The 20,375-nt window shown below is 43.3% G+C and overlaps 1 protein-coding gene across 8 annotated transcripts in view; it reads left to right on the top strand.

Annotated features, from left to right (window-relative positions):
* Positions 1–20,375, top strand: part of SBF1 (SET binding factor 1) — a 145,284-nt gene that overhangs the window by 105,190 nt on the left and 19,719 nt on the right. The window lies entirely within an intron of this gene.

The following is a 20,375-nucleotide window of genomic DNA, read 5'->3' on the forward strand; positions in this document are numbered from 1 at the left end:
TCGAATCCTGTAATATCCACACACACACAGTCATCCTTTCTCAAGGCTAAATAAGCTCAGCTCCTTCAATCCCTCTTCCTAGGATTTAGTTTACAGACCTTTGATCCTCCTTATATCAGTGCCTGAATCCTCAAAAACAGGGGCCCAGAACTGGACACTTGAGGTGGGATCTCATAGTGCAGAATAAATGGAAAGATTACCTCCTATGATTTGGGAGCTAAACCTCTACTGATATAACCTAAACTTATGTGTGCTTTTTTTTGCAGCAGTACCACAGGCTAAATCCTATTACCAAAGGTTCTCCCACATACATTTGCCTCTATTAAATCTTTATTTTGTTATTTATACTTTCAGCCAATATCTTAATATCAACCTATCAATATTGATTTAAATTTTACTCCATTCTTTGGGACATTATCCATCCATTTGTAATCTGCAAATCTGATAAGCATTCCCTCAAGCTCTTTATCCAAGTGATTAAGAAATCAAATCCTGGTAGACTTGAACGTTGGAACCTATCCAACCATATGCAGTTTGATAGTGAGAAATACAAGGTTTTGCACTTTGACAGGAAAAAAATGTACAGGATAGGTGGCATCTGGCTCCGCAGTGGTACTTTTAAGGAGGAGCCGGGCATCCTGGTAGGCTACCAATTAAGCAAGCGCCAGCAGTGTGCTGTGGTTGCCGAAAAGAGCCAATGCCATCTTGGTCTGCATCTGCAGAAGGATCACTATCCTTGCAGTGTAGAGATCACAGGAAGCAATGGTTCTGCTCCATGCTGCCCTGGTCAGACCGCACCTGGAATACTGTGTCCAGTTCTAGCTACCACAGTATAAGAAGGACGCTGAGGAGCTGGAAAGAGGGCAGAGAAAAGCAACAGAGGCAGCAAGGGGCTAGAAGACTAGCTCCCATGAAGGACAGTTAAAGGAACTGGGTATGTTTCGGCTAAAGAAGAGAAGGCTAGTGTGAGACAGGATAACAATCTTCCAGTATTTTAAGGGCTGTCACAGGGAAGTGATCCCCTGGATGTATCTTCTGTAGTGCCTGAAGCTTTGGTCTAAATAAGCAGAAATGCTGGGGGTGGGGGGGAGGGAGGAAGAAATCCAGCTCCTTACAGCAGAGCCCTTGGAAAGCCTCAAAACCACTGAAAATTGAGGGATTTATACCAACCGTGTGGATTTGTAATGATTGCCTTATCCCAACGAAGTCAGTCTCACCAGGGATTAGTGAATAAAACTGATTTATTGAAAGGATAGTATGCAAATACGAAGAAAGCTGAGAATAAGCAAAAGCGCGCCAAATACAAACTAAAAACCCTCGCCTCCAAGCCGATCCCGCCCCCCACCCCAACATCGCAACCACCCCCTCCCAGCATTGGCAAGCGTCACACATCTGCCTGGGAAAGTAACCTTGAATACATGTCATAACACATTCCTTCAGGGCAGTACAGAGATAACACCCTGGCAGGGCTGGAATTCCCCACCCCGCAGATGATAGACACGGATCAGAAACATGACATGCGAAACGTTACGATGTATGCAAACCATTGGAACGATGAACATGACATATCGCCCCCCTTAAATGAAACGAAATCAAGGAGCAGGTTTATCGGGATAAGCAGCATGGAAATGGGCAATCAGGATAGGGGAGTGAACATCGTGGGCAGCAACCCACTCAGGATGGGGGAAATGCTTCCAGCGAACCAGGTATTGTAAGACAGAACGACATCGTCGGGAATCCAGGATTTCTTTGACTTCAACGTGTTGCTGACCATCAATCATGATAGGCACAGGAGGAGGAGGTTGTGGATGCCAGCGGGCTGATTCGTTGAAAGACTTAAGGAGGCTGCAATGAAACACAGGGTGCAAGCGTTTAAGATTTGCAGGCAAATCCAATTTAAAAGTAACAGGATTAATTTGAGCAACAATAGGAAAAGGACCAATAAATTTAGGTGCCAACTTTTTTGAAGGTTGTGTAGACTTGATGAATTTGGTGGAAAGATATACTTTATCACCAACTTGGAAAGGTGGTGAGGTGGACCGTTTGGAATCTGCATGCCGTTTATAAGTGGCTTGGGCATCAGTAAGCGCCTGTTGTATTGTTGGCCAGGCAGCTGCCAGGCGTGCAGCCCAATCAGCAGGTGAAGAGGGGGGGGATGCTGGCTGAGGCAGTTCTGGGATCGGGACAAAGTCACGGCCAAAAATGGTATGGAATGGCACCTGGCCAGTGCTTTGATGAACGGCATTGTTGTAGGCAACTTCAGCAAATGGTAGGAGGTCAACCCAATCATCTTGCTGATAATTGACAAAAGCACGCAAATATTGTTCAAGTGTAGAATTGACCGCCTCCGTATTTCCGTCAGTCTCTGGGTGCGACGCAGTTGACAATGCCGGGTTAGTACCCAGTAGTTTCATAAATTCCCGCCAAAACTTGGATGTGAATTGTGTGCCCCTGTCCGTCACCAAGCGGGCGGGGCATCCGTGAATTTTGTACACGTGTACAATGAAGAGGCAGGCTAGCTGTTGCGCAGATGGGATGGAGGTACATGGGATGAAATGGGCTTGTTTAGAGAAAAAATCTTTTACCACCCAAATGACAGTTTTCCTCTGGCTAGGAGGTAAATCAACGATGAAGTCCATAGAGATCTCCTCCCAGGGGCGGGAGGGATTAGCCACCGGTTGTAACAAGCCCTGGGGCTTTCCCACTTTTTGTTTAGAAGCAGCACATACTGGGCAGGAACTGACATATTCTTTGATGTCGCGCCTGAGCGTTGGCCACCAGAACTGGCGCCTAACCAGATGAAGGGTCTTCCCAAACCCAAAATGCCCAGCCACTCTGTCATCATGGGATCGGGACAGAATGGTTTTGCGTAACGTCTCAGGCACATAGAGACGATCATGCTTCCATGCAAAAGCCTGTTTAAAAGTGACCTCGTTGAGGTTTGCTTGCAACCAAGTGTCAGTTTTCAGCTCGGAAAGAAACTGTTGTTGCAAGTCTGAGGGAACAGGCAAGCGAGGTGAAACTGAAATGTCTGTTCGCTGCGCTCGAGTTTGACTGCGAGTCACAATTGCCAGACTCATTTGGGGCTCTGTCCAGAGAGTTCCCACTACATCTGGCACCGTACTGGCATCCTGAGGCTGGTGTGAAAGTGCGTCAGCCAGGAAGTTGGTTTTCCCAGGTATAAATTTCAGTTTAAAGTCAAAACGACTAAAGAATTGAGCCCACCTAATTTGTTTTGGGCTCAGTTTACGAGACGCAGTCAGTGCCTCCAGGTTTTTATGATCAGTCCAAACCTCGAAAGGGTGGGTAGCCCCCTCCAATAAGTGACGCCAGCTTTCCAAAGCAGCTTTAACAGCAAAAGCTTCTTTCTCCCAAATGTGCCATCTCCTTTCTGTCTCTGAACATTTACGGGAGAGGTAGGCACATGGCTTTAACTGTCCGAGGTTGTCCTTTTGCATTAACAGAGCTCCAATTGAGAAATCAGAAGCGTCAACCTGTACCACAAATGGTTTGTTAGGATCAGGATGCTGCAGAATGGGTTCGGACGTAAACAGTTGTTTAAGGGTCTCAAAAGCCCTCTGGCATGTGGGTGTCCATTTTAGCAGCGCTCCCGGATTTTTCACCCTCCGTGTATCTCCCAAACCTTTAGTTTTGAGCAACTCAGGGGTAGCACTATTTCCACGAACCCTTGGATGAAGGGCCGATAGAAATTTGCGAATCCAAGGAGGCTTTGTAGCTGCCTATGCGTGCGTGGCGGCTCCCATGCCAAAATGGCTTCAATTTTAGCGGGATCCATTTCAATTCCCTTATCGGAAATCCTATAGCCCAGATAATTTGCGATTTATGAAATGCACATTTAGACAGTTTAGCATACAATTCCGCCTTTCTCAGTTTGCTCAGTACTTGTCTGACTAGATATACATGTTCTTCCATCGTTTCAGTATATATTAAAACATCATCTAAATACACCAACACCCCTTTAAATAGGTGGTCATGCAAGACCTCATTGATCAGTTGCATAAAAACTCCTGGCGCTCCCGCCAATCCAAATGGTAGCACTTTATATTGAAAAGCACCCAAAGGACAATTAAACGCAGTTTTTCATTCATCCCCCTCCCGTATGCGAATACGGAAATACGCCTCCCTCAAGTCCAGCTTAAGAGAATATTTTCCCCTTTGCCAGATGTGTTAGCATATCTTTTATCAGGGGCAAAAGATATTTATTTAATATCGATACTGCATTGAGCCCTGGAAATCTGTACACAGTCTCAAAGTGCCATCCTTCTTTGGTCGAAACAGTACAGGTGCACCTTCTGGAGAGCTGACTGGTTCAATGAAACCCCTAGCTAGATTTTTGTCAATGAACTCTCGTAGTGTTGCCAGCTCCTTCTGGGTCATAGAATAAATTTTAGGACTAGGCAATTTCACATTAGGAACAAATTCTATGGCACAGTCAGTTTTGCGATGAGGCGGCAGCCGGTCCGCCTCTTTTTCACCAAACACATCTGCAAAGTCCTGGTATTGCTCCGGCAGCCCTTCCAGCGGCTCGAGGACTTGCAGAGAAGTGGTTGCTGCCCGTCCCACCTCGTTGTCGTCTAGTTGGTCTTTGGCAGGGGCTTTATAAAATCCATCTGCGAACGTCACCGTTCGATGCACCCAGTTTATGGAGGGATTTTGCCGTACAAACCAGGGCATCCCTAAGATGACCAAAGGTCCCCCTACCGGTGCCACAATAAACGGTAATTTCTCCCAATGGCTGCCCATTTGCAATGCAACCATCCCAGTAGAGTGGGTAACTGGTTTCCCCCCTGCCATGGTCCCGTCCAACTGGGTAAAGATCATCGGCCGTTTTAAAGGGAACGTGGGTAACCCCAACGCAGTAACCACGTCGGGGTGCATCAAGGACCGTGAACACCCCGAATCAATCATGGCCCACAGTTCTATAGTTCGGGTGCTGGACCCCAACTTCACCCTAATGGTCAGGGTAGGGAAATCCCCACTCACCGAAACATGGTCGCGCCCATCTTCTTCTTCTTCCACCTGCCCCACGGCGCCCTTCAAAGCAGGTGGGGCCCCTGCCGTTTCCCGCCGGCTCCTCGGTCTCCTGTCCCCTCTCTTCTCCAAAAAAGGGGATGCCTTCAGGTTCTGCCTCGGCCAGGGCGGCTTTCATCTTCCTTGGTAGGGATGGCGATTTCCCAGCCGGTTTAGCTGGGCGATCCTTGGCTCGTCTTTTTGGGCACGCCGCCGCTCGGTGCCCTTCCTTCCCGCAGCGCAGACGTTGCCCCTTAGCAAAGCGACGCTCCCTCTCCTCTTCCCACAAACGCTGGCTGGGTCGTCCTGAAGAGATCGGAGCGTGGGCGCTTTTGATTGTTTTGCCTTGCTTTACCGCCTTGCGATGTGCGAAGTTTTCCAGAGTGTTTTCAGCACTGCCTGCTAGTTGAATCCACCCATACAAAGTCTTTGGGTCATCACGCCCCAGAGCCCACCGAAGGACCTCAGTTTCTAGCCCATCTTTAAACAGCTCTACTAGGGTAGACTGGGACCAATCCTCAACTTTTCCGGCCAGTGCTTTGAATTCTAACGTGTAGTCTGCCACTGAAAGCGACCCTTGGGCAAGATTCTTCAGAGCCCATTTCGCCCTTTCTTGTGCCAGAGGGTCCTCAAAGTGTTGTTTTAGCACCCACAGGAACTCCTCGAAGTCTTCTAGCTCTGGGGCCTCTGCTTGACACAGCTGGACGTACCAATCCGCCGCCCTCCCCTTCAGCCTATTTGCAATGGCATTGATTTTCCCCCTCTCGGAGCGGAAGCTCTGCTCCCAGTCCTCCATGTAGCTATTAGCATTGGTAATGAAGAAAGACAGCTTCGTAGGGTCGCCATCAAACTTCACCGGAAAGGGGGGGGGTCTCGCCGCCTCCAGATGTTTGGCTTTTCCAGTAACGTCTAGGGTCCTCCTCCCTTTCGCTGACTGTCGGAACCGAGTCCGACCTCTTCCCCGCGGAGATGGGGGTGGTGACTCAGGGTTGGCGCTCTGATCCCTAGCGCCCTTTCGTCTTCCCTCCGCCGACCCCGACTTCCTATGGCTTTCCTTTAGCATCACCGCCAAAGACTCCAACTTCTCCTCTAAAGCCTTCATTCGCGTGGGGGTGACCGATTCTTCGGTCGCACCGGTTACCACTACCACTGTAGGTGACAATGGAGGTCCTGGTTTCCGGACCTCTTGGGCGTCCCCTACAGCGGAGTCCTCGTCCTCGTCCCCCATTCTATATTCGGCCCCTGACGTGCCCGTCGTTTCCGACGTTACCAACTGCTCGCCAGGTTGTAGACCCAGCTGTTCTCAGCATGCTGCCCTCTCTGCGCGGGCGCTCCGGGCCACCCTCACTGCCGTGGTGTCCGGCTCCTCTTCAATCCACTCAGCTTCTCATAGTACAGACATCGCTAGCGCTCCCCGTCACAGGTAACCTGGCTAGGGGCTAGCGGGGTAATTTTTTTTTGATGATTCTCAGCTTTATGTAATGATTGCCTTATCCCAACGAAGTCAGCCTCACCAGGGATTAGTGAATAAAACTGATTTATTGAAAGGATAGTATGCAAATACGAAGAAAGCTGAGAATAAGCAAAAGCGCACCAAATACAAACTAAAAACCCTCGCCTCCAAGCCGATCCCACCCCCCACCCCAACATCGCAACCACCCCCTCCCAGCATTGGCAAGCATCACACATCTGCCTGGGAAAGTAACCTTGAATACATGTCATAACCCAAACACACATTCCTTCAGGGCAGCACAGAGATAACACCCTGACAGGGCTGGAATTCCCCACCCTGCAGATGATAGACATGGATCAGAAACATGACATGCGAAACGTTACGATGTATGCAAACCATTGGAACGATGAACATGACAGGATTATTCATTCCTTCTGGGTAATAAATAGGGGTTACCAGGGCAATCTAAGGCTTGTAGGCTTGAGGATCTTTCTCCTATGTTACTTATTAGAGAACACGCTGTCGCTAATAGAGATGCAATAGACAGCAAACCCACTGATACCTGAGCCTGTGCCCAATGGATTTTGTGGTAATTTGTCTTTTAACTGCTGAAACTGTGGCATTACTCATCCAGTGAATATCTTTAGACTGGATATTTTCTGATGTTTCAGGTTCTGAGTGTCTAGGGATCATTTATTTATTTAATAGAATTTAGGGGTGCCTCACTCCAGATGACTCTGGGCTTACAGTCTAAAAAAGTAAGAAAATTTTTTAAAAGAAACAGATCAAGAAAGCAAACTCTGGAGACTTCCAGGGAAGAAATGGTGAACTAAAAATGGAGCCAATGCCGTGGTGGAATGAAGAGCCAGCAAGTAGACTGGCCAAGGAGAGGACTTGAGATCGCCCACAAGTGCTTCATACAGTTACTCCTCACAAGGAGACCGCAAAACAGTGGTCTCCGGTGGGTTTTGACCTCTAGGAGACAAGGGAATAGCCAACTTGCTAAAACCACAGTTGATGCCTTTAAAAGGACACTGGGTTCTCATACTTCCTTTCCTAATCACTTTCGGAAATTGCTTGTTAACTGCTTTTTAGCCATTAAATCAACAAGTTGACAGCACCGAGTCAGTCTCCTTCAATCCTTAGTGAAAGAAATTTGAAATGCAAGTTTAAGGACTTAAAAAAAATATTTTGGAAGAAACAGCAAAAGGGTGATTAGAACTTTGATTTTAGAAAGTTACAAATGGACTAAGGGTGCAGATGGATTTGAAATAAGATTTTGGAATCAAGTATAAGAATCCTTCCTATGGGAAAATGCTTTTGTTTTGAATTTTCTTAAAAAAAAAACAGGATAGGATGAGACTTTGAAGGTTGGACACTAGAGGGAACCAGAAGGAACTAAAATTTACAATTAAAGGAGAAGAACACTTAAATTTGACTTACTAATACAAAATGAAGCAAAATATTTTAACATTGGACATATTGAAGGATATTTTTGAACAATGGACCCAGAAGTTAATTTTAAGAGTGTCTACCTCTATAGACAGACTGTGTTTACAAGATGTTATGGAAGAGGAACAAGTTCTACCTGATAAGACTGAGACTAATCTGAAAGTGGATTTAAAAATGACAGGCTACAAGAATGATGTGGAAAAAGATGCTACACTGGACATACAAAAGAAACCAGCTGATGCCTTAATAATTAAGAGGTATATACAAATAACAAACCAAAAAAGTGACCTGGATAATTTTTCTATATTGGATTTACAAAAGAGGCTTGTTAAAGCTTTGAAGAATTTTGTGAGAAGGGACGAAGAAAAAACAAAAAGAAATCAAGTTCTAATGATCAAATAAACCAAATTATCTTCCTTCCTTCCTTCCTTCCTTCCTTCCTTCCTTTTAACAATCTTGATCTTTAGTCGAAGGGAACTGCACTCCCTCTGCCGGGTGGGGCAGAAACAAAGAGAGAGGTATCATCACTGTAAGTTCCAAGCAAGATTTCTTTTTGCTTGTTGTTGTTGTTGTTAGATGTGTGCTGGCAATCAGCTCTTTATACCAAAGAGAGGGCCACCCGGCTGTTTTTACCCAGGGCATGCCAGTCATTCCTCTTCCTCAACCAGCCCAGTTAATGCTCCTTGTTATAAACAAACTTGTTGATAAAGGAAGATGGTCTTTGGGTAAAGTGGCTATTTTCTCCCTGACAGGTTTTTGCTACTGGTTCCTGATTGTTCCAAAAATTTGGGCTAGTTGTCTAGACTAGGTGACTCTGCCATTTAAGATTCTAGCCAAAACTGGCTTTTAGTGAGAGATCTCTAATTCCTTTCACATTCATAGGTAAGTTTGTATCATCCTCAAAAAATGGAATGCAGTTGGATCTCAAACACCAGCCTCTTTGCTCCGATTTTGATCCCAGCGTGGACTTGAGTCTGATCGGCAGAAAGGTTGGAGAACAGTCTGCCATTCCTGCAGCCGTGTTCTCTTTGGAAGATCTTTTGTTCCAACTCCTCTTTAGCAGGTCCAGTGCCCATAGCAGAAAAAGTCAGTTCCCCGTTCAAGATGGCCTTAGTCTTTCCTAGCTGGAATGCTGGAGTCATTGGCACCTATTTTACTCCAGTGCCCATTTTAGTTGATTTAACAAGCCCCTTACAATCTGACCATCTTGACTGGTTAGGTAAGGAGTATATCTTCTTCCTACTAGCAAGCTCAACCCCAGAAATCTCCAGAAAGGGAGCTAGTTACCTTTGCTGTCTGGAAGCTTCTGGAGTAGTTTTGCAGTTTGAATGCTACACAGTAAAATGCAAATACTGCACATCTTCTGGAACAGTCATTAATGTAGTACAGTGTTCAGATGTTTTCCATATTCTTTGCTTCCCTGTTAACTTTTTTAATTTGGTATAAATGACTTCTCATTACTGAGTGTAAATGCACACACACAAACATACAATTTTGATTAAGGATTTTGATTACAATGGTAAATGCAAACTAAACTTAAAAAAGAATAGTAAGAAAGAATAAAAAGTGCAAGAAAAAAGGGAAAGGAAAAGGAAGAATATGATAAAAATATATATATATATAAAGAAGTGATTTCCAACCTTCATTGCAACAGGTAATTACAAACTTCTTCACCCTATAACTCTTCACCCGCTATAAGGTTACAAACAGATATCACTTCATCCCATACCCCATTCCTTATCTATAAGCAAATCCATAAACCATTTTTTCAATCCTGGTGTCAGCAAAAAGTCCATAAAGGGTTAACAAAACTTTGCAAATGGCTTATTTGATTAAGGTTAAAACTTTATATTCTTTCCTTTTACTTCTAACAGTCTTAATCTTTAGTTCATTCAAATATTGTCATAGGATTTGATTTCACTTCAGTTCTTCTTTATCCCATCACACAGACGTCTTCAAGCGTTTAACAAACCACTTTTGTACAGTATGGATCTACTGTAATAAGAACACATTTTCCAGGTCATTCTCTTGGTTTGTATTTCCCCTGTAATTTTTAAAACTTCAGCCAGTCTCTTTTGTATATCCAGTAAAGTGTCCTTTTCCAAATCATTCTATTGGCCTGTCATTTGTAGTTCCACTTTAGGTACTTTCTCTTGTCAGACAAAATTCGTTCCACATTTGTCATTTCCTCATTGACATCTTTTGGACATAATCTATCCATAGAATCAGACATCATTACTGACATTGTTGATATTGTAACTACTAATTTCTGGCTCCATTCTTCAAAGATACCCTTTAATATTTCCAATATTATGCTGGTTTGCATCATTTTGTAAGTCCCAGTTAACGAACACCAAAAGTTGGCTTGTATTTTTTTTTCTTCTATTTAGAATCTTTAGTCCCCTCTAGTGTTCAGTTTCTAAAATCATAAAGTCGCTTATCTTTGTTATGAACCAAGATAGCCAAAATAACTCTGGTTCCCACGAAAAGCTATTTATTTTTTTATAGTTAGTTCCAAAATTTTATAGTAAAAGTATTCCAAATTTACTGGACCTTTAATCCATTTGTAACTTTCTTAAATCAAAATCTTACTTAGCTTTTTGCTGTTTATTTCAATTTTTTTAAGTTCTTAAGCTGGTAATTAATTTTTCTTTTCTTCAGAGTTGAAGCTAAAGTCACCCAGCAACTTTTTAAACTTGTTGTCCGAAGATCTCTAATGGCTTTAAGGTGATTAATAGGCAATTTCCGAAAGTGATTAGAAGGTGAGGCTTGCAAACTTAGTGTCCTTTAAAAGGCTCTGCCGCGTTTGCGAGCAAGATGGCTGATCCCATTGTCTCTCAGTGCTCAAACCCATGGAAAACCACTGTCTTGCAATCTCCTTGCAAGAAGCAGCCATATGGAGCACATGTGGGCGATCTCCCATCCTCTCCTTGTCCAAAGAGGTTCCGAGAACTGGCCTACTCACCGGTTCTTTGGCCTCTGCCATGGTCATTGGCTCTGCTTTCACGGAGACATCTTCAGTTCACCATGCCTCCCCCTGAAGTCATCATTGAGTGTAGTTAAGAATTCTTTAATTGTATCTTCATCATGCATGAGCTGCATTCCTGTTCCTTCAGATGGTAATTAGTAATAATTTTATTATAATATAGTTACTATAACTCAGCACAGTACAAACACAGAATTTTTTAAAAAACTAATACAGTTAACATTATAAGTAACTAACATCATATAAAATGAAAAGCCTCTAAACTAAAAGATCAGACACATATAATAATTACCTCTATACATGTAGAACAACAGGTATGTATGTATGTACATATGCATTTTTAAAGTGTCTTCACTAAACAACTTTGGATCAGCGTAACTTACAACTGTCACCTGTATACTTGTTCATGTAGGTGTATAATGTTCATTATGGTGAAAAGACCCAAATAGCAAGGTAGAGAATCATCAAAAGGTTTAGCATGTCAGGGCCAGCCCAAGAACGACAACAAGCCAGTGCATTCCAAATTCCCATTCTTTATTTGCTCTCACCGGACAGACAGAATCTTGCCAGACTAAAGCTACCCTAACTAACCAAAGGGGAAATAGCCTGGGAGAGTCTAGGGTGGGGCTCCTATCACACTCTTTGTCTCCCTGCCAACCTCTTTATCTCCTTGGAATATGCTCCCTCCTTCCTGAGAACTAGCGGAGGCGCCAAAATCCACCACACGTAAGATAAAAACCGTTTGGCAGATAAAATAAGTTAATAGATATTATATAAAATATTTTAAAATTCAAACTTAATGATTTTGTTTTTATAGCCATAGTTTAAAAAAATGACCACTGCCACTGTAATTTAAAGATTTTTATCAGAAAGTAAAAGGTTAACATACAAGTAGTCCTCGGGCTACAACAGCAATTGGGACAGGATTGCTGTTGCTAAGTGATGCAGTCATAAAGCATGATGTCATGTGACCGCATCAGTTAGTGATGACAAACTGGGCAGTCCTGGTTGCTGTCGTAACACCAAGACATGCGGGTTGTTAAGTGGGAAGCGGCAGGAGTCCCAGGTAAGGAGTGTGTGGGTGCCACGGGGGTGGAAGAGGCCTGGTGCAGGTTGCGCATGAGTACTGGAAGGCCAGGGGGTGGATGGCATGCAAGCGCAGGAAGGCCGGGGGTACATGGCTCAGCAGGTCACAAGCGCAGGAAGGCCAGGGGGACTTACCAAAGCGACTTGTGATCTTCCCTGCCAGCTTCCCCATTGACTTTGCTTGTGGGAAGGCAGCAGGTAAGGTCGCAAATGGCGATCTTGTGACTGTGGACGCTGCGACAGCTGGAACTTTGCGGGCTGGTCGCTAAGTACCACTCGTTCAGCACTGTCACAACTTTGAGTGGTCGGTAAGCAAGGACAACCTGTATTCAGAAATACCACTTCCTGGCCTCAATTTTAAAATAGGCTAGATTATACATCCTGTCAAAAATTCATGTAAAAATCACAAAGCAGTAAAATACGATCCACAGTTTCAAGGGCAATGCTATTACAGGAGCAACATCTTTGAGTGATGGGAATCTTTTGAAATCTACCGTATAACATACTAGATGGCAGCACATTTAGTCTGGTTTTAGAAAAAGCAATTCTTAAATGTAAACTCCTAAAACATATAGGGAGCTGAAAAGTAATTTTCAGGGGTGAACACAGAAGTTTGGCTTTTGCCTAAATTCTTATGCTGAGGTGTCCCATAATCTTTGTTTTATGTAGTAAAATGGTGATGTTGTATCATTAGAAAACAAATGGCAATTGCAATATGACAGGTCTTTTGAGTCACCTGTTTAAATAAGAATAGTTCAAAATTTCACACAACAATCCTTCCTTGTTTTTAAAAACATGTATTTGGAACCAAAATTTAATTGTAGTTAGCTAAACTTGTTTTTAGGGGGCATTGTCTGGTTTCTCCTAAATCAACAGAATTTGGAACACAGCTTGGAAGAGCTCTTAACAAATTCACCTGCAATTGGGTTACGTGTTTGTTGAATTCAAATTGGAGCTCCATATAAGATTTGAGATTAGATTTTTGCATTAAAAATTTGTGTTGCTGCTGGGACAAATCTTTACGCTTTTGAATAAATGTACTGAAGCAAGCCGTCATAGTAGCTTTTGCTTTCAAAAGTGTTCCCTTGCAGTGACATTGCCAGGACAAATGATTGAATAAAATGTCCAGATAGCTAAAATTCCTAACAGGCATGAACTTTCCAGCTGTACTTCTTAATTTTTTTCCAAACCGCCTCCCCCCCACAATTTTAGCTTTATTGCAGCTGATTTGTAGTTGGTTATCTTGATAATACTTGACTAATTCCTGAGGTTGGTGTTTCAAACCCAGTCTAGTATGAGAAAGAAGAACACAAGAACAGTAGCTTCTGCATATGACAAAGTACAATTTTTTGGCTAGTAATAGGCAGTGGCCATCACCCAAATTATTACTATAGATATTTAATAATGTTGGGACAGAGATACAATCTTGTCTCACACCCTTGTTCATTGTTATGTTTCCTGTAAGTAAACATTTTCAATGCTGTCTCGGTCCTGTAACCTAGCCTGATCCTGACTGAAAGGGTCCAGATAATCCGCTTCACCCAGAGTCCTTTGAAGCTGCCTGTGTGACCACTTTCTCCACAACCTTTCCTAAAAAGGGGAGGTTGGAGGCTGGATGAAAACTGTCCAGACTAGTTGGGTTGAGCGATGGCCCACTGAGGAGGGGGTGCACCACTGCCTCCTTCAGAGCTGGCGGGACCACCCCCTCCCTCAAGGAAGAATTAACCACTGCCCAGACCCAATCATACATCCCCTCCCAGGCAGCCTTAACCGGCCAGGAGGGACACGGATCGAACACAGAGGTGGCTGAGCTAGCAGCTGCAAGGGCCCTGTCCGCTTCCTCAGGTGCAATCAAACTGCCCCCAGATAACCATGCCAGACAACCCCCGCAGCCTCCACTGGTGCTGCCCTAAAGCCAAGTCCAATGTAGAGCGGATGTGAGAGACTTTATGTGCTAGATGTGCAGCATATTCCTCACAGCAAGCCTGTAGGTGAAACCCCATATTACTCCCTCCAAGGAGAGACCAGGTCACCTGGAATAGGGCCACCAGGCAACTATCTGCAGACGCAATGAGGGCGGAGAAATAACCACGTTTTGCCGCCCTTACCACTACAAGGTAGGCTCTAATAGTGACTGTAGCTCATGTTCGATCGTCTTTGCTTCCCATCTTCCGCCAGTGGCACTCTAGGCGTCGCTTGGCCCTCTTTAGTTCCCTCAGCTCTTCCGCATACCACAGAGAGTTACGGAAACCATGGGCATGGAGAGGGTCCTCAGGCGCGATCCAGTCCAAAGCTGACTGAAAATGATCTGGATGAACTGCTTCTTCCAGGGCCCTTCGCAGCAGAAGTGCCAGGGCTCTCTCCATTTTGTTGTTTATTTGTTTAGTCGCTTCCGACTCTTCGTGACTTCATGGACCAGCCCACGCCAGAGCTTCCTGTCGGTTGTCAACACCCCCGGCTCCCCAGGGACGAGTCCGTCACCTCTAGAATATCATCCATCCACCTTGTCCTTGGTCGGCCCCTCTTCCTTTTGCCTTCCACTCTCCCTAGCATCAGCATCTTCTCCAGGGTGTCCTGTCTTCTCATTATGTGGCCAACGTATTTCAGTTTTGCCTTTAATATCGTTCCCTCGAGCGAGCAGCCCGGCTTTATTTCCTGGAGGATGGACTGGTTTGATCTTCTTGCAGTCCAAGGCACTCTCAGAATTTTCCTCCAACACCACAGTTCAAAAGCATCTACCTTCCTTCTCTCAGCCTTCCTTATGGTCCAGCTCTCGCAGCCATATGTCACTACGGGGAATACCATTGCTTTAACTATGCGGACCTTTGTTATCAGTGTGATGTCTCTGCTCTTAACTATTTTATCGAGATTGGTCATTGCTCTTCTCCCAAGGATTAAGCGTCTTCTGATTTCCTGACTGCAGTCAGCATCTGCAGTAATCTTCGCACCTAGCAATACAAAGTCTTTCACTGCTTCTACATTTTCTCCCTCTATTTGCCAGTTATCAATCAAGCTGGTTGCCATAATCTCAGTTTTTTTGAGGTTTAGCTGCAAGCCAGCTTTTGCACTTCCTTCTTTCACCTTCATCACAAGGCTCCTCAGTTCCTCTTCGCTTTCAGCCATCAAAGTGGTATCATCTGCATATCTGAGACTGTTAAAGTTTCTTCCAGCCATTTTAACCCCAGCCTTGGATTCCTCAAGCCCAGCATGTCGCATGATGTGTTCTGCGTACAAGTTGAATAAGGTAGGGTGAGAGTATACAGCCCTGCCGTACTCCTTTCCCAATCTTAAACCAGTCCGTTGTTCCGTGGTCTGTTCTTACTGTTGCTACTTGGTCGTTATACAGATCCTTCAGGAGGCAGACAAGGTGACTTGGTATCCCCATACCACTAAGAACTTGCCACAATTTGTTATGGTCCACACAGTCAAAGGCTTTAGAATAGTCAATAAAACAGAAATAGATGTTTTTCTGAAACTCCCTGGCTTTTTCCATTATCCAGCGGATATTGGCAATTTGGTCCCTAGTTCCTCTGCCTTTTCTAAACCCAGCTTGTACATCTGGCAATTCTCGCTCCATGAATTGCTGAAGTCTACTTTGCAGGATCTTGAGCATTACCTTCCTGGCATATGAAATGAGTGCCACTGTTCGATAGTTTGAACATTCTTTAGTGTTTCCCTTTTTTGGTATGGGGATGTAAGTTGATTTTTTCCAGTCTGATGGCCATTCTTGTGTTTTCCAAATTTGCTGGCATATAGCATGCATTACCTTGACAGCATCATCTTGCAAGATTTTGAACAGTTCAGATGGGATGCCGTCGTCTCCTGCTGCCTTGTTACTAGCAATGCTTCTTAAGGCCCATTCAACCTCACTCTGCAGGATGTCTGGCTCTAGCTCACTGACCACACCGTCAAAGCTATCCCCGATATTGTTATCCTTCCTATACAGGTCTTCTGTATATTCTTGCCACCTTTTCTTGATCTCTTCTTCTTCTGTTAGGTCCTTGCCATCTTTGTTTTTGATCATACCCATTTTTGCCTGGAATTTACCTCCAATGTTTCTAATTTTCTGGAAGAGGTCTCTTGTCCTTCCTATTCTATTGTCTTCTTCCACTTCCACGCATTGCTTGTTTAAAAATAATTCCTGATCTCTTCTGGCTAACCTCTGGAATTTTGCATTTAATTGGGCATATCTCCCCCTATCACTGTTGCCTTTTGCTTTCCTTCTTTCTTGGGCTACTTCTGGTGTCTCAGCAGACAGCCATTTTACCTTCTTGGTTTTCTCTTTCTTTGGGATGTATTTTGTTGCCGCCTCCTGGACAATGTTGCAAACTTCTGTCCAGAGTTCTTCCGGGACCCTATCTACTAAGTCCAGTCCCTTAAATCTATTCTTCACCTCCACTGCATATTCCTGAGGAATATTCGTGAGCTCATATCTAGCTGATCTGTGGGTCTTCCCTAATCTCTTGAGTCTGATCCTAAATTGTGCAAGAAGAAGTTCGTGATCTGAACTACAGTCAGCTCCAGGTCTTGTTTTTACCGACTGTATAGATGTCCGCCACCTTTGGCTGCAAAGGATGTAGTCAATCTGATTTCAGTGTTGTCCATCTGGGGAAGTCCATGTATAAAGCCGTCTCTTAGGTTGTTGGAAGAGAGTGTTTGTTATGCAGAGTGAGTTGTCTTGGCAAAATTCTATCAGCCTATGTCCTGCTTCGTTTTGTTCTCCCAGGCCATGCTTACCTGTAATTCCAGGTGTCATTTGACTGCCCACCTTAGCATTCCAGTCTCCTGTGATGAAAATAACATCTCTTTTAGGCGTGTTGTCCAGTAGGTGCTGCAGATCCTCATAGAACTGCTCCAGCTTCTTCAGCATCTGTGGTTGGGGCGTATATTTGGATCACTGTGATGTTAGATGGCTTGGCCTGAATTCGAATTGAGATCATTCTATCATTTTTTGGATTGTATCCAAGCACTGCTTTAGCCACTTTACTATTAATTATGAAGGCTACTCCATTTCTTCTGTGGTCCTCTTGTCCACAGTAGTAGATCTGGTGGTCATTTGATGTGAAGTGGCCCATTCCAGTCCATTTCAGTTCACTGACGCCCAAAATGTCTATCTTTAATCTGGACATCTCACCAATAACCACATCCAATTTGCCCTGGCTCATAGATCTTACATTCCAGGTTCCAATGGCGTGTTGATCCTTAGAACATTGGATTCGCCGTTCACTACCAGCACCGTCGGCTGCTGGCCGTCCTTTCGGCTTTGAGCTAGCTGTGTCATCACGTCTGGGGCTAGTTGAACTCATCCTCTGTTCCTCCCTGGTAGCATTTTGACTATCTTCCGACCTGGGGGTCTCATCTTCCGATGGTATACCGACATATCTCTGGTTGTAGCGATCCATTTAGTTTTCACGGCAAGAATACTGAGGTGGGTTGCCATTCCCTTCCCCAGGGATTGCATTTAGTCTGACCTCTCTGTCATGACCTTCTCGTCTTGGGTGGCCCTTCACGGTTTAGTTCATGGCATCATTGAGGTGCTCAAGCTCCAGCACCACGACAAGGTAACGATCCTTTGCTGGAGACTCTCTCCATTACCTTCCCCTAAAATGGAAGATTAGGGACAGGTCATACCTATATTTTGCCAGCTTCAGGGTTTGCGTCTGTCTCCATTCACTCTCTATGCTTCTCTTCATCTGCCCTTTCAGGAAACAGCAGCCCTCAGGGTCATTGGATGGGGGCAGTCTCATCAAGTGTTCCGGTCACATCTGTATTTCAGAGATGAACTAGGCACTCCACAAACTGCCTTCTAGATTTCTTGGGAACTCTCCAAGCACCCACTGGAATTGATTTGGATATGTGAGGCCTGCTGTATAGGGTTTGGGGGCAGTAAATAAGCTCAAGCAAACCAGGAAGTGTTAGAGTAGATTTATATTTTTCCCAAATTCTAAGAAGGGACTTTCTAATACAATGTCATGTTCCCCGTTGCAAGGCATAAGTGCATCACAACGGGGAACATGCACATCAGGAAAGAGGAAGGGATAACCATTATCCTTTAAACACACACATCATCCCTTAAGCACCCAAACCCATAAATAAATCATAAGGACAATAGAAGCGCACCTCGGACAGGATCTGGAAACCATTAACAGATCGGGGGAACTCCCACCCATTACCCCAGGGGACGCACCTGCACTGGACAAAGGCAAGGAGACAAAGGGGAACGTCGGAGATCGCCCGAATCGCCCATCGCTGGACCCATACCAACGCTAATCACCCATCCGGACCTGGCTTGGGGGACAATAGGGGGTGGAGGAGAACAAGGTCCGCCACCGGGGTATAAACGGGAGACCCTGATACCACACCCGCATTCCCGCCTTTTTCTCTGCATGCATTCTGCTTCAATAAACCCGGAAATCCTTAAACCCTTTAAGTGAGTCCGTGTCTTATTCGGAGCAAGGCTGCCCTGACATACAATGATTATTAAATACTTGATTTACTTTCAATTTGTTATACCATAGAAATCCATGCCAACCAAATTTCAGGTTGTGGCCTTCTAGATTTAATAATCTATAATTTTGCAAAGTATTCCACTCTTTTACCCATAATAATCCACATGCTTCATAATATAATTTAAAATCTGGAAGACCCTAGCCTCCTCATTCTTTAGCATCCTGCATTAATTTAAGTCTAATCCTTGGTCTTTTCATTTGCCAAATGAACTTTGATAGGTCTTTTTGCCATAATTTAAAAGTTTTGTCAGTTAATAATATTGGAATATTTTGAAATAAAAATAACATCCTTGGCAAGATATTCATTTTGATTACAGAGATTCACCCCATAAGTGATAAATTTAGTTTTTCCCACTTCCCTAAGTCTTGTTGAATTTCCTTCCATAGTTTTGCATAGCTGTTTTGGTATAGATCGTTAGTTTTAGCTGTAATCTCTATCCCTAAATATCTGACTTTTTTAACACTAGAGAATCCTGATTTATTTTCTAATATATTCTGAATATTTTGTGACGTATTTAAGTTTATAATTTTCATTTTTTGTTTATTTATTTTGAAACCAGCTAATTCTCCATATTCTTGTAGCGTTTTTAATAAGTAGTCAAGAGATGTTAGTGAATTTTGTAGGGTAATAACTAAATCATCTGCGAACGCTCTTTATATATTTCTTGTTTTACCTTTATTCCCTCAATCTGATTTTCCTTTCTAATATTCTCTGTTAAGACTTCCAAAACCAATATGAATAGTAAGGGGGAGAGTGGACAACCCTGCCTGGTACCTTTTTCTATTACGCATTCTTGTGTTGTATCTTCATTTATCACAATTTTGGCTTTTTGGAATGTATACATTGCTTTGACTGCCTTTATAAATGTGTCGCCAAAATCCATAAATTCCAAGGTTTTAAGCATAAAATTCCAGTTTAAATTGTCAAAGGCTTTTTCTGCGTCTAAAAAGAGTAGCATAATCTGTTTTTCATTATGAATTTGGGCATACTCTATTATATTTATGATAGTCCTTCTGTTATCTTTTATGTGTCTTCGGGGTAGGAATCCACTTTGGTCATGATCGATTATTCTTGTAATATAATTTTTAATCTTTCAGTTAGAATTAATGTAAATATTTTGTAGTCATTCAGTAGCGAAATAGGCCTATAATTTCTACATAGTGTCAGATCCTGTTTCTCTTTCGGAATTAATATAATATTCGCCTCAGACCAAGATTGAGGTATTGGATTTCCTGATACAATCATATTCAATAAATCCTTAAATGGTGGTAGTATTTGATCTTGGAAATATTTATAGTATCCTGCAGAAAAACCATCTGGTCCTGGGGCTTTGCCTGTTTTCAGTTTTCTAATAGCATCTATAATTTCCTCTGTTGTAATGGGGTTGTTAATTGTTGCTTTTTGATCTTTAGTTAGTTTCTTTAAATTGTGTTTTAGCAAATAGTTTTCAATATTGTCAATTGATATTTCTTGTTTCTTACATAAATTTGTAAAAAAGTTATAAAATGCCTTAATTTTTTCATTGTCAACTAATTCTTCCCCATTTTCTTGAATTTTGGTAATGGTTTTTTTTTTCCTTATATTTTCTTAATTTATATGCCAACCATTTACCCGCTTTATTAGCACGTTCGAAGTTTCTTTGTTTGATATATCTCAGTTTCCTTTCAATTCCATCTGTTGTAAGTATTTTTAATTGTTGCAAAAATTTTATTTGGCGATTTATTTCCTCATCAGATGGCTTTAATTGGAGCTCTTTTTCTTTTAACTTAATTTGATCTAAAATTATTTGAGTTTTTTGTTGCGCTTTCCTTTTCAAACACCTATTTTGATACATAAAGAACCCTGTCATATAGGCCT

Source organism: Candoia aspera, chromosome 7 (genome assembly GCF_035149785.1).
Source record: "Candoia aspera isolate rCanAsp1 chromosome 7, rCanAsp1.hap2, whole genome shotgun sequence".
Classification (NCBI taxonomy): Eukaryota; Metazoa; Chordata; class Lepidosauria; order Squamata; family Boidae; genus Candoia; species Candoia aspera.